At 44.6% G+C, this 11,411-nt stretch overlaps 1 pseudogene; it reads right to left on the bottom strand.

Moving 5' to 3' along the window:
• Positions 1–5,810: 5,810 nt before the first annotated feature.
• Positions 5,811–9,916, bottom strand: LOC100990715 (putative ferritin heavy polypeptide-like 19; annotated as a pseudogene).
• Between the last annotated feature and the right edge of the window lie 1,495 nt (positions 9,917–11,411).

Raw genomic sequence — 11,411 nt, 5'->3', positions numbered from 1 at the left:
CTGGGTTCTGCAACTCCCTTGGCCTTGTCCTCATGGATACCAAGTGGCTGTTTCTGCACAAAGATCACATCTCCATACCAGCATTCAATCAGCATGACAAGGATGAGGTGAAATTATTATTTTCACAAAGTGCTGTCATTTATCAGGCAAGTAAAATTTTATTAGAAATCCATGTTATTTCCATTTATGTATTTGGTGAGAACTCATTCATCTGGCAAACTCTAGCAGCAGGAAATACTAGGAAAGCAAATATCTTGAAAGAGAAAAACAATTTTCACGATTCATTTTGACTAGTTATTATTTATCCCAAGACACTGTCAACACCATGACTCTTAAAACTTCAATGTTCTCTTACTAAGGAAGAAAGTATAGAATGGCTTTTGTATCAGTAATCGATAGTGTCTGTCATAATCTCTTTTCTGAGATAATTGATTAAATCATGAGCATATTAGATTAGATAATTCAGGCAATTGCTTTCTGCCAAAGAGTGGTGGTGGTAGAAAATGTATGAGAAAGCTACAATAAGCATTTTGGACAGCGAAAGACGGTTGAAATGTTAAAAATCTCCGGTGAATATTTTTAGGTAAATTTAGGGTCTGTTCCTACAGATGCTAAATATTTTAGTCTTTGCATGTCATATAGTCTCTGTCTCATCTACTAACTCTGACTTTGCAATTAATACCCAGCAATGGGCAATATATCAATAAATGGGCATGGCTCCATTTCAATAAAACTTTATTATAAAGACATGGTTGGCTGAATTTGGCTTACAGGCTATAGTTTAACAATCCATGGTATAAGACAGACCAGTTTGTGATAAAACAAAATGGACAAAATTGTGTCTGTGTCTGTGTGTGTGTGTGTGTGTGTCTGTATGCAAAATCAATGGAAGTGAGAGGATTCCAATTCACTTTAAATATTTTCAAATACAATAATGTTGAAGTTACAATAAAATTATGTTATGTTTGATCCAATACTTGCATGAGGGTATGACTTAGTGCATTTAAACAGCAACATCAGTATTATTTTCCAGCTCCCCAAGTGTCTGCTCAGGCTGCCACAACAAAATACCATAGAGTGTATGGCTTAACCGAAACTTATTTCTCACAGCTCTGGAGGCTGGAAGTATGAGACCAGGGTAATCACATGGTTTCTGGTGACAGCTGTCTGATTTGCAGATGACCAACTTCTTACTGTGTGCTCAAATGGCATGGCAGAGAGAGAGGGAGAGAAAGAGCATGCTCTCTGGTGTCTTTCCTTGTAAGGACTATCAGACAAAGGCTCCTTCCTCATGATGTCACCTCATCTAAACCTAATTATATCTTGAAGACCCCTGTAGTGCGAAGGGTCCCAATCAGCTTACTAAAGGGTTTATTTCTGCTGCCCAAACCCTGAAGGCCAGGCCATGAGCCAAGGCCATGTTGCCCAGCCAGAGAGCAGGTGTCCCTGAGAACTCAAACATTCCAGACAGTATCTGAGAACCTACCAAGAAACAGTCTCATCACTTAAACACAGTAAGCAAGGAGCCAGAAAATTAGCTGAAAAGTACTTTAAAAATAATAAGCGGTGCAGATCTCTAAAGCTGTCCTGCTGTTGTCCCGGAGTGCCTCCTATGTGAATCCTAATAATCTCATCTACTCGCCAAGCTGGACTTTTCCAAGTCATTTCTTGATCTTGGCTCACTCCCAGTTTGGGGGAAGGTATTTCTATATGATTCCAGGATTTTCTCCTTACAGCCCCATCTTCAAATACTATCACCTTGGAAGATAGTGCTTCAACATATGATTTGGAGGGTACATGAACAAGCAGTTGATAGCATTCTGCCCCTGGGGCCCCCAAATTCATGCCCTTCATGCATGCAAAATCCATGCTTTCCAACCTCCCAAAACAACCCTTATTTCTTTGAGGACCGAAACTGCCTTTGTAGAACTAACAAATTAGCCACAAGATTAGAAATTATGGCTCAGAAGTCATGTAGTCAGAGGTCACAAGGCTCATAACCTCCCCAACTGCTTCTATAGAGAGCATCACTATTGTAAAACCTAAGACTGGTGTTCAAGACCCTTCATTCTGTTGGACCAGCTGGTTCCACCTGGACTGGTAAGCTGGCTCAACTGGTCTTGTGATCTGACCCAGGAACTGACTTAGCACAAGAGGACAGCCTCAACCCCCTATGACTTAATCCTTGACCCAATTAATGAGGATGACCCCTTCTCTAGCCCCCACCCACCAAATTATCATTTAAAAACCCTAGTCTCTAAATTTGGATCACAAGCACAGTGTTCTAGGAGTAAATTCAAGGGAAAGCTGGTTGAGATAGAATAGGGGTGTGGGGGGTGCGGAGTATAGCACAGAAAGTTGTCACAGCACAACCTTCCTCCTGTCTTGGGACTGAGGTGTGGGGGGTAGGGAAAACAGCCATGTACCCTCCTGAGTCCTGGAGACACCTGACAACCAAACAGCTTCTAAGGGTTTTTCCTTCTCAGTATGCAGGGCAACTTGGTTACTAGACATGCAAGAGAGACCCCCAGTGGCAAAGTGTAGAAGTGAAGTATTTTCCCAAAGCATAAAGACCACAAAGAAACATAAGGGTAGAGGATGATGGCTTCCAGCCCATTGTCTTTATCAAACTAATGCAGGGACAGAAAATCAAATACCACATGTTCTCACTTATAAGTGGGAGCTAAATGATGAGAACACATGGACTCAAAGAAGGAAACAACAGACACTGGGGCCTACCTGAGTGTGAAGGGTGGGAAGAGGGAGAGGAACAAAAAAATAACTATTGGGTACACGGCTTAGTACCTGGATGATGAAATAATCTATTCAACAACCCCCCATGACAGCAGTTTACCTATATAAAAACCTGCACTTGTTCTCTTGAACCTAAATAAAAGTTAAAAGAGTAGAGGATGATAATGGTGATAAATCATGAGTACCACATTGTGAACATACACTGTGCCAGGCATTGCTCTAAGTGATTTACATGTATTAACTCATTTAATCTCAACAACCCAATGGGGTTAATGCTTTTATTATCCCTATATTACATATGGAGAAACTGAGGCACAGAAAAGTTAAACAACTTACCCAAGTTTACCTAAAATGAGTGGCTAAGATGGGATTTGAACCCAGGCAATCTGAGGTTAAGAAAACACTACACCAAATTTTCTCTCCAAAACAGAAAATTAAGAAGTCCCCTCAGTCAACTTAAAGTTTGAAACACTCAAAAATTAATGCTTGCTCTCTTCTTTCTCATATCCACAGGAGAACAGTCAAGGGACATATATATTTCAATAGGTAATAGCTGAGACAAAGTCAGAGAATTCAGAAGTCCTTAGAGCAGGCACAGAAAGACCTACAGCGAGAAGACCAAATTTGACTAAGATGAGTAAAGGGACAATAGCATTTTCTGTAAACTGAACTCAAAGTGCCAGAATCCTAATTTTTAAGAAAAGTGTTAAAGTGCACTCATATGGAAATGTGTAAGATAATTATTGCACTGCTAAACTTGTTCATGTCTTAATAAATGCTTATATGGTTTGACTGTGTCCCCATCCAAATCTCCTCTTGAATTGTACTGTCATAATTCCCACGTTTTGTGGGAGGGACCCAGTGGGAGATAATTGAATCATTAGGGTGGTTTCCCCCATACTGTCCTACCAGTAGTGAGTAAGTTTCACAGGATCTGATAGTTTGATAAGGGGAAACCCGTTTTGCTTGGCTCTCATTCTCTTCTCTTCTGCCGCCATGTGAGACATAGTTTTCACCTTCCATCAGGATTGTGAGGCTTCCCCAGCCACGTGGAACTGTAAGTCCATTAAACCTCTTGCTTTTGTAAATTGCCCAGTCTTAGGTATGTCTTTATCAGCAGCATGAAAAACGGACTAATACAATGCCCAAAACAATCCACTAGCTTTAAAATGATGCGAACTACCCAAGTGTCTCTGACTAAAGTATACATTCTGTAAATTTTTGACTTTTACCTTTGTAGCCCACAAAAGAAACAAGATTTTTTTGTTTCTTGTTTCTTTGTAACTTTCTTTTGTGGCACAGAAAATAGTTGTTTTAAGTATTTTTCAACAGACATGGACAATGTTATGGTTTACATGGATGGAGGTTTCCTTTGGTCAAATAGAGAGTGGACTGAGAGAGGAGAAGAGTTTTTAATGGGGAACAAGAAAAAAAATCTTAGAGAAACAGGTGTATCATTTCCATATGGAATCTTCTTCTGACTAGGAAATACTACCTTTCTATCCATAGCCATAAAGAAAAGGTAAAAGGCGAACTTTTCTCTATATCTTGAAAGGAGAAACCAGAGGCCACATTGAGCTTCACAGGAACAGGATGATTTTGAGATAAGCTTGGGGGCAGACATTGGGAATAAGCTAATAAGCTTGGGGCAGATAAAGGTCAAGGTGGGACCAGCAACTCTCTGGGTGTTCAAACACATCAACCATCCTCTAAATGTTAGCTGCCCTGCACTTTGGACTAGATTTCTCATACTCTCCCTTATAGTCTCTTTCTGGTGAGCTCATCCAATCACATGACTTCAATACCATCTATAAAATGTCCCCCATATGTCTACTTCAAAACGTGACATTTTTGCAGCTCCTTGATTCACATTTCCACTTGGATGTCTAATGAAAATCTGATTTTACATGGCATGCATTCCCCGCTCCTCCACCCCGGGGGACCCATGCAGCCATCCCCACGGGAGATAATAACACCATCATCAACCCAGGTGCTCAGGTCCAAACTTCAGAACTTACATTATATTCCCCCTCTCCCATTCCTCACCTCCTGTCCATGAGTAAAGTTTGTCTCCCCTTGTCGAAAGTCCATCAGGAACTGGTCGACCTCTCTTCATTTCCTCAGCCACCATCACAGCTCAAGCTGCACTAGTCTCCTACCTTGATCAGCTATACTGGCTCTACCTGGTCTGCACCTTCAACTCTCTGCCACCCCTCTGCATTCTTCAGAGCAGACAGTCACTGCCTTGACATTTGGGGGCATTTATTCTACTTTATATTTATTCTACTTTATATTCAATATCACAAATTTGACCTTCAGCTTTGACCTTATATTTTTCAGTCCTTCTTTTGAGCTGTTTTTTTTAACCACTTTAATGGAAGAAATGGTACAATTGAAGGGCAATATGCAGGAAGTCACCCCATATCTGTGGGGAAGGCAGCCTAAGGCTCAGCCCATTATCCGTGTCACTCAGGGTGAGCTTGCCAAAGAGGTACTCTGCCATACTGTCCCCCAGAGCCCCCAGCTTGCTGCCCAGAAGCAAGAATACTTAGCACTTGCAAGTTTTAAAAAGATAACTTTTCATGTCAAGTTAAAGACTATTATTTTTATCCCCGCCCAATCTCATCCCCTTCCCTTCTTCTCCAGAGGCAACCGCTAGGATGAATTCCATACCATGTTTTATACCATACCATGCATACACACCCACAGATACCATGGCCCAAGACAGCACGCCCTACCCGACCTCACCCACCCCACACATCTCACCCCACCCTACCCCACCTCACCCCACCCCATCCCACATGCCCTCAAAGTTTATAAGGGGAAGACTAATGTATTTTCCAGGGGCCCATAAAATACCTTTCCCTTCCACCTCCGCAGATCCTGAGCTGCATGCAGATGGGGCAGAGCTGAATGGAAAGACTGCTGGATACCTACTTTAAACCTGCATGGGGATGTGCCCTGATTCCTAAAAGGTGAGAGTGCTGCAGACACACATCGGCTGGACACCTTTATTGCTTTGAGAACAGATAACTTTATTGCTAACAATGGTCAAACTGAGAGGAGAAAAATGAAGAGAATGTTCTGAAAAGGCAACATGGATGCCCCGCCTGGTGGCGCGAGCAGGGGAAGGCACCCCATGGCTGCGGGGCTTGTCTGGGCTCAGGTGTGTTTCTGGCTGCGGCCCAGGGTGAGCTTGTTAAAGAGGTACTCTGCCAGGCCTGCTTCCGGGGCCCCCATCTTGCGCAGGTTGCTCAGGTAGCCACCCAGCTCTTTGATGGTCTTGGCCTGCTGGTTCAGGAAGTGGTTCTCCAGGAAGTCACAGAGCTGGGGGTCGCCGTTCTCCTTGGCCAGCTGGTGCAGCTCCAGGAGGCTCTGGTTGATGTTCTTCTCCAGGTGGAAGGTGCACTCCATGGCCTTGAGCCCGCTCTCCCAGCCTTGGCCCTCTGGCTTCCTGATGTCATGAAGGCAGATGCGGCCACCGCGCAGGTTCTGCAGGCTCATCAGCTCCTGGGCGTGCTCCCTTTTCTCCTGCGACTGGCGCAGGAAGTAGTGGTCAAAGTGCTCCAGGGCCGCGTCGTCCTGGTCGAAGTAGAAGGCCATGGACAGGTACACATAGGATGCATGGAGCTCCAGGCTGATGGGGGTGTTGATGGCAGCCTCATAGCTGGGGTGGTGGTACCATCGCACCTGCGACAGTGGGCCCAGGGCAGGCAGTGCGGGCGCTGGGAGGAGGGGAAAAGCAGTGGGTTTGCCAGGGGCCCAGAGCGGGTAGCGGCATCAGTGTGGGCAGTGGCGGTGGCGGCGGGGTCCTCGGAGCACCACCATGGTGGACGACAGCGGCGGCTGGCGGAGGGCGGGGTCCTCCGGGCCAGGCGGTAGTGTGGTCGCAGGCTCTGCGAAGGGACCGGAAGTGAGCGGTGGAGACCCTTATGCTGGGAGGAGCGCACAAGGTCGGGTGGGTGTGGGCTGGGGGAGCACGCTGAGTTCCATGGGCAGCCCGGGGAACTGGGCGCTATCAGACCTCTGCGCTACGTCAATTCTGCAGTAACTTTTCTAGTGTCCAAGGACTTTCGCCTGTCCCCTGATTGTTCCCCTCTATGACAGCTTGTTCTCATTTCATAAACCTCTTGTCTTTCTTAAACTCTGAGAGTATGTTCTGGTAACGTTTTCTTCTGTTTCCTGTATTATATCCTTTTTCCCCTCCTTGAGAATTAGTTCTATTTGTGCATCTTCCTCACTTTCCTTAAATATCTGGAAAACATTTGTCCATTCATGATTGGAATCAAGGACTGGGTTAGCCTCGGTGATGAGCATGGACCTAATGCACAGTTGTGAGTCTGGATGACTAGTAGGATTCTCCCATGAACAGGAGGGTGGAGTGTGTCAATTAGGGAGTGCTTATCTCCTTTGAATATAAAGGTATAGAGCTCCCAGGCAGAGTAGGAACTCTTCCAAATGCCGAAAGCATGGCATTTCTCTGGCACTGGAAAACTTTAGTGGATCTGTCTTCTAGGTAGATGTCAGCTTCCCTTTAAATGCTCACCCATGTCTGCTGCACCCTGAAGCTTAATTCTCTCTGCAGGAGAGATGACTCCACATTGTAGGGAATGTGATTTCAGATATCTTTTCAGGATCAAAGCTTAAACACCAGAGTAAAGACTCCTTTTTTTTTTTTTTTTTTTTTTTGAGACGGAGTCTCCCTCTGTCGCCCAGGCTGGAGTGCAGTGGCGCGATCTCGGCTCACTGCAAGCTCCGCCTCCCGGGTTCACGCCATTCTCCTGCCTCAGCCTCCCGAGTAGCTAGGACTACAGGCGCCCGCTACCACGCCCGGCTAATTTTTTGTATTTTTAGTAGAGACAGGGTTTCACCGTGTTAGCCAGGATGGTCTCGATCTCGTGACCTCGTGATCCGCCCGCCTCGGCCTCCCAAAGTGCTGGGATTACAGGCGTGAGCCACCGCGCCCGGCCAAGACTCCTTTTTTAAAATTTACTTTGAAAAGTCCTGTATGTTCACAGTTTTAGGTACTCAATAACTAATCCTCATGTCTTCCCTGCTGAATTTAGAACCAATTAGTAGACACAAAACTCAGCTCACTGAAGAACAAACTTAGGTCTGTAGCAAAATGAACTTGATAGTACTTTTCAAATCTTCCAATTAGAGAAACTCACTGTGGCAGAATAACTTCACCAAAGCTTATTTGTTTTCATCTTGGTCCACAAGTAACCATACTTTTCAAGCTACTCTTGTGATTTGATGGGGACATGTACTGATTTCTGGCTATTGGAATATGAAAATAACTGATGTATGGCCAAATAAGGCCTAGTTTATAGGACACACCCTGTGCAATCCATGTCTCGAGTGAAGAAGAGGAACAGACCCTACAATATGACATATCCACTTTGGAGAAGGAGCCTGGAACTTTGGAAAACTTATGGAGAATGTCCCCTCATCATTGTCACCACCAACTTGCACTGGACCTTGATAAAAACAAAAAATAAAAATTTACTTTAAAAGCTAAAGAGATTAGGGACATTTGTTACAGGAGCTAGCCTCTTCTAATTAATCAAATTAGCTAGTCAAAGAAGGTACTGGATAACCACAGGCTGTACCCACAGGGTCCTGTAGGCTTATGGCACTGGAGTGCATTCCAGAACACACCCTCTCAGTGGGAAGGCAGATGAGAAAAAGGAGAGGTTTAGATAGCTCTGGGTTATCACACTTTCTTCCTTTTGCTTACTGCACCAAATATATATACACATACACAGACACACACACACACACACACACACACACACACACACACACATATCTCAATCCTTCTCCTTTTTTTCCTTCTGGAGAGTGAAATGTAAAATCCCTCATTGGCCAGGTATGGCAGCTTACCTCTGTAATCTCAGCACTTTGGGAGGCCAAGGCAGGCAGATTGCTGGAACCCAGGAGTTCAAGTCCAGCCTGGGCAACATGGCGAAACACACCTCTACAAAAAAATATTTAAAAAAAAAAAGGCATGGTGGCACACAGCTGTAGTCCCAGCTACTCAGGAAACTGAGGTGGGAGAATTGCCTAAACCCAGGAAGTCGAGGCTGCAGTGAGCCATGATCCCACCACTGCATTCCAGCCTGGGCAACAGGAGTGAGAGACGCAGTCTCCAAAAGGAAAAGAAAAAAGAAAAATCCCTCATGGACTCTTGAAGATCAAGGAAAGATGCTTTCCTTCTGCCTCGATGTCCTGGAATAAAATCAGGCTGGTCCTTGGGTACCTAACCTTAAGCCAGGAACACAAAGCACAGGGGCAGAGATCACGACTATCTGACCCCAGAGCCAGTCAGCTGTGGTGAGGAAGGTGGGACATGTAGCAACATGAAGCTCTCCTGGAATCACATACCTGGAATCTGTGTTTGTGTGGAGCAGTTCCCCAGAAAAGGGGAATGCTAGTTCCAGGACTGGTGGTGGGAGGCTAAGCAGGTGGTACTACAGATAGTACCATTCAGTTTTTGCTACTGAGCCATGAGGTCTGCAGAGTTAGGAGGTTCCCACGTCTGTCTTTGTTTCCCACACTACACCATGCCGGCACCTAGCACATTCTTCTCCTTTGGAAAGGAGTATAGTGAGGAAGAAGCAACAAAAGTGGGCTAGGAAAGCAAAGGAACAGATTGTTGGAAGTAACTGTGAGAATGGAAGTAGCGTCAACTCCCAACTACAAATGTGAAATGCCTTTGGGCAGCATGCTGCCTCAATGCTCTGTGTGAGGCTCAGGGTTAAGGAACATGGCCACAGTGAGCACTGGTTAATAAAGATGGCCAGGGGCTGGGCAGGTTGGCTCACACTGTAATCCCAGCACTTTGGGAGGCCGAGGTGGGTAGATCACCTGAGGTCAGGAGTTTGAGACCAGCCTGGCCAACATGGTGAAACTCCATCTCTACTAAAAACACAAAAAAGTAGCCGGGTATGGTGGCATGCACCTGTAATTCCAGCTACTCGGGAGGTTGAGGCAGGAGAATCGCTTGAACCTGGGAGGCGGGAGTTACAGTGAGCCGAGATTGGACCATTGCACTCCAGCCTGGGCAACAAGTCTCACAAAAAAAGAAAAAAAAAAAGAAGGTGACCAGGAAGCCAGTCTCAGCTCTGTCACCAGACAAGTAGATGATTTAATGAGTCCTTACCAGACTAGATAATTTTCAACATTCTTGGGAATCCTCACAATTTTGTGAGGTAGGAATGGTTATTGTACCCATGAGGAATCTGTGATCCTAAATATAAAGCCCTTGCCCAAGATGATACAGAAACAGAATTCAATGTCAGGGCTGATGCTCAACTAGAACTGTGGGACCACAGTCAGGTTTTCTATGAAATGCAGTGTAATGAGGTCGCTGGGTCGTATAATATCTCATGGCCTCTCTCTGCTTTAGTGAGCACAAAGGTATGTAGAGAGAAGCAGAAAATAGCTGCTGTGATTCCGTAGCAGCACAAACCACCACCCTCTCTTGCCGAGTGTTCCTGGGACAGCCCTTTCCTCTGGCAAGGTCAAGTTTCTCCTATGCAACTGCACAGAACAAATACTCCTTGTTCAATTTCTACTGGGAAATGAGTTTAAGTAAATTGTTTTTAAAAATGTGAGGCTATAGTATGAGATAGAACAAAGCTTTTCCTCAGGAGGCTGCCAAGCCTCTTCGTGGATGGGATGAGGAGTTTAGGCTTTTTATCACTCCTCTGATGTGCTAACCCACACTTTAGGATTCTGCTTGATTTACATACTGTGTGTCTACATTTTAGGTAGCATTTCTTTATAAAATGTTGGTCCCCCATCCTTGTGCAATGGGGATAATCTGCATTGAACTATAAGAGTACAGCTGATGCTTGGATTGCCTTTCCTGGTAGGATTAAAATACATTTTATTTAGCACCCTACTCCTCCAAAACTCTTGTTCCTTGGTCAATTTTCTGAATAACTGGTGCTATCTGTGTCTTATTATTTCTAACTTGACTGTAATTATGTGACTTTTCATGAAGATTGTCTTCCTTTCCTTCCTCTATCTCTTAACAGTTTGCTGCACAGAAATCCCAAATAATTGTTTACTGGTTATAGAAACCTCTTTGGTTTATGTAGACCAGCAATTCTCAAATGCAATCCATAAGTCTCCCCACTGAATTTTTGAGTCTGTTGGTGCAGGGTAGGGGTGATATGAAGGACAATTTTCAGGGTCCACATTCTTCATTTAATGTTCAACAAGAGAATCAGCTTCATTTCATCCAGAAACTAGCACACAGAGCAATGGGAATCACCACTGATCCTAAATGCTCTCCTGATAGTTATTTTATTATTGACTCCATGTGCTTCAAAGCTCAAATACCTCATTGCATGTTTTATTCTAGAAGGATTTCAAATGGATGACTCTGTCACTCGTGGTAGGAGACAGTGACTCTTTCATGGAGAGTTCTAGTCTCGCAATGGCCGCAGTACCTCTTTACTGCTTGTCAAATCACCCATTTTATCCAATGAAGAGTGTGGAAGAGGAGTGATATGGTTTGGTTCTGTGTCCCCACCGAAATCTAATCTCGAATGTAATCCCCACCTGTTGAGGGAGGGACATGGTGGGAGTGACTGGATCATGGGAGCGGTTTCCCCCATTTTGTTCTCCTGATAGTGAGGGAGTTC

Source organism: Pan paniscus, chromosome X, assembly GCF_029289425.2.
Source record: "Pan paniscus chromosome X, NHGRI_mPanPan1-v2.0_pri, whole genome shotgun sequence".
NCBI lineage: Eukaryota > Metazoa > Chordata > Mammalia > Primates > Hominidae > Pan > Pan paniscus.
This window is presented reverse-complemented; position numbering and strand designations above follow the sequence as displayed.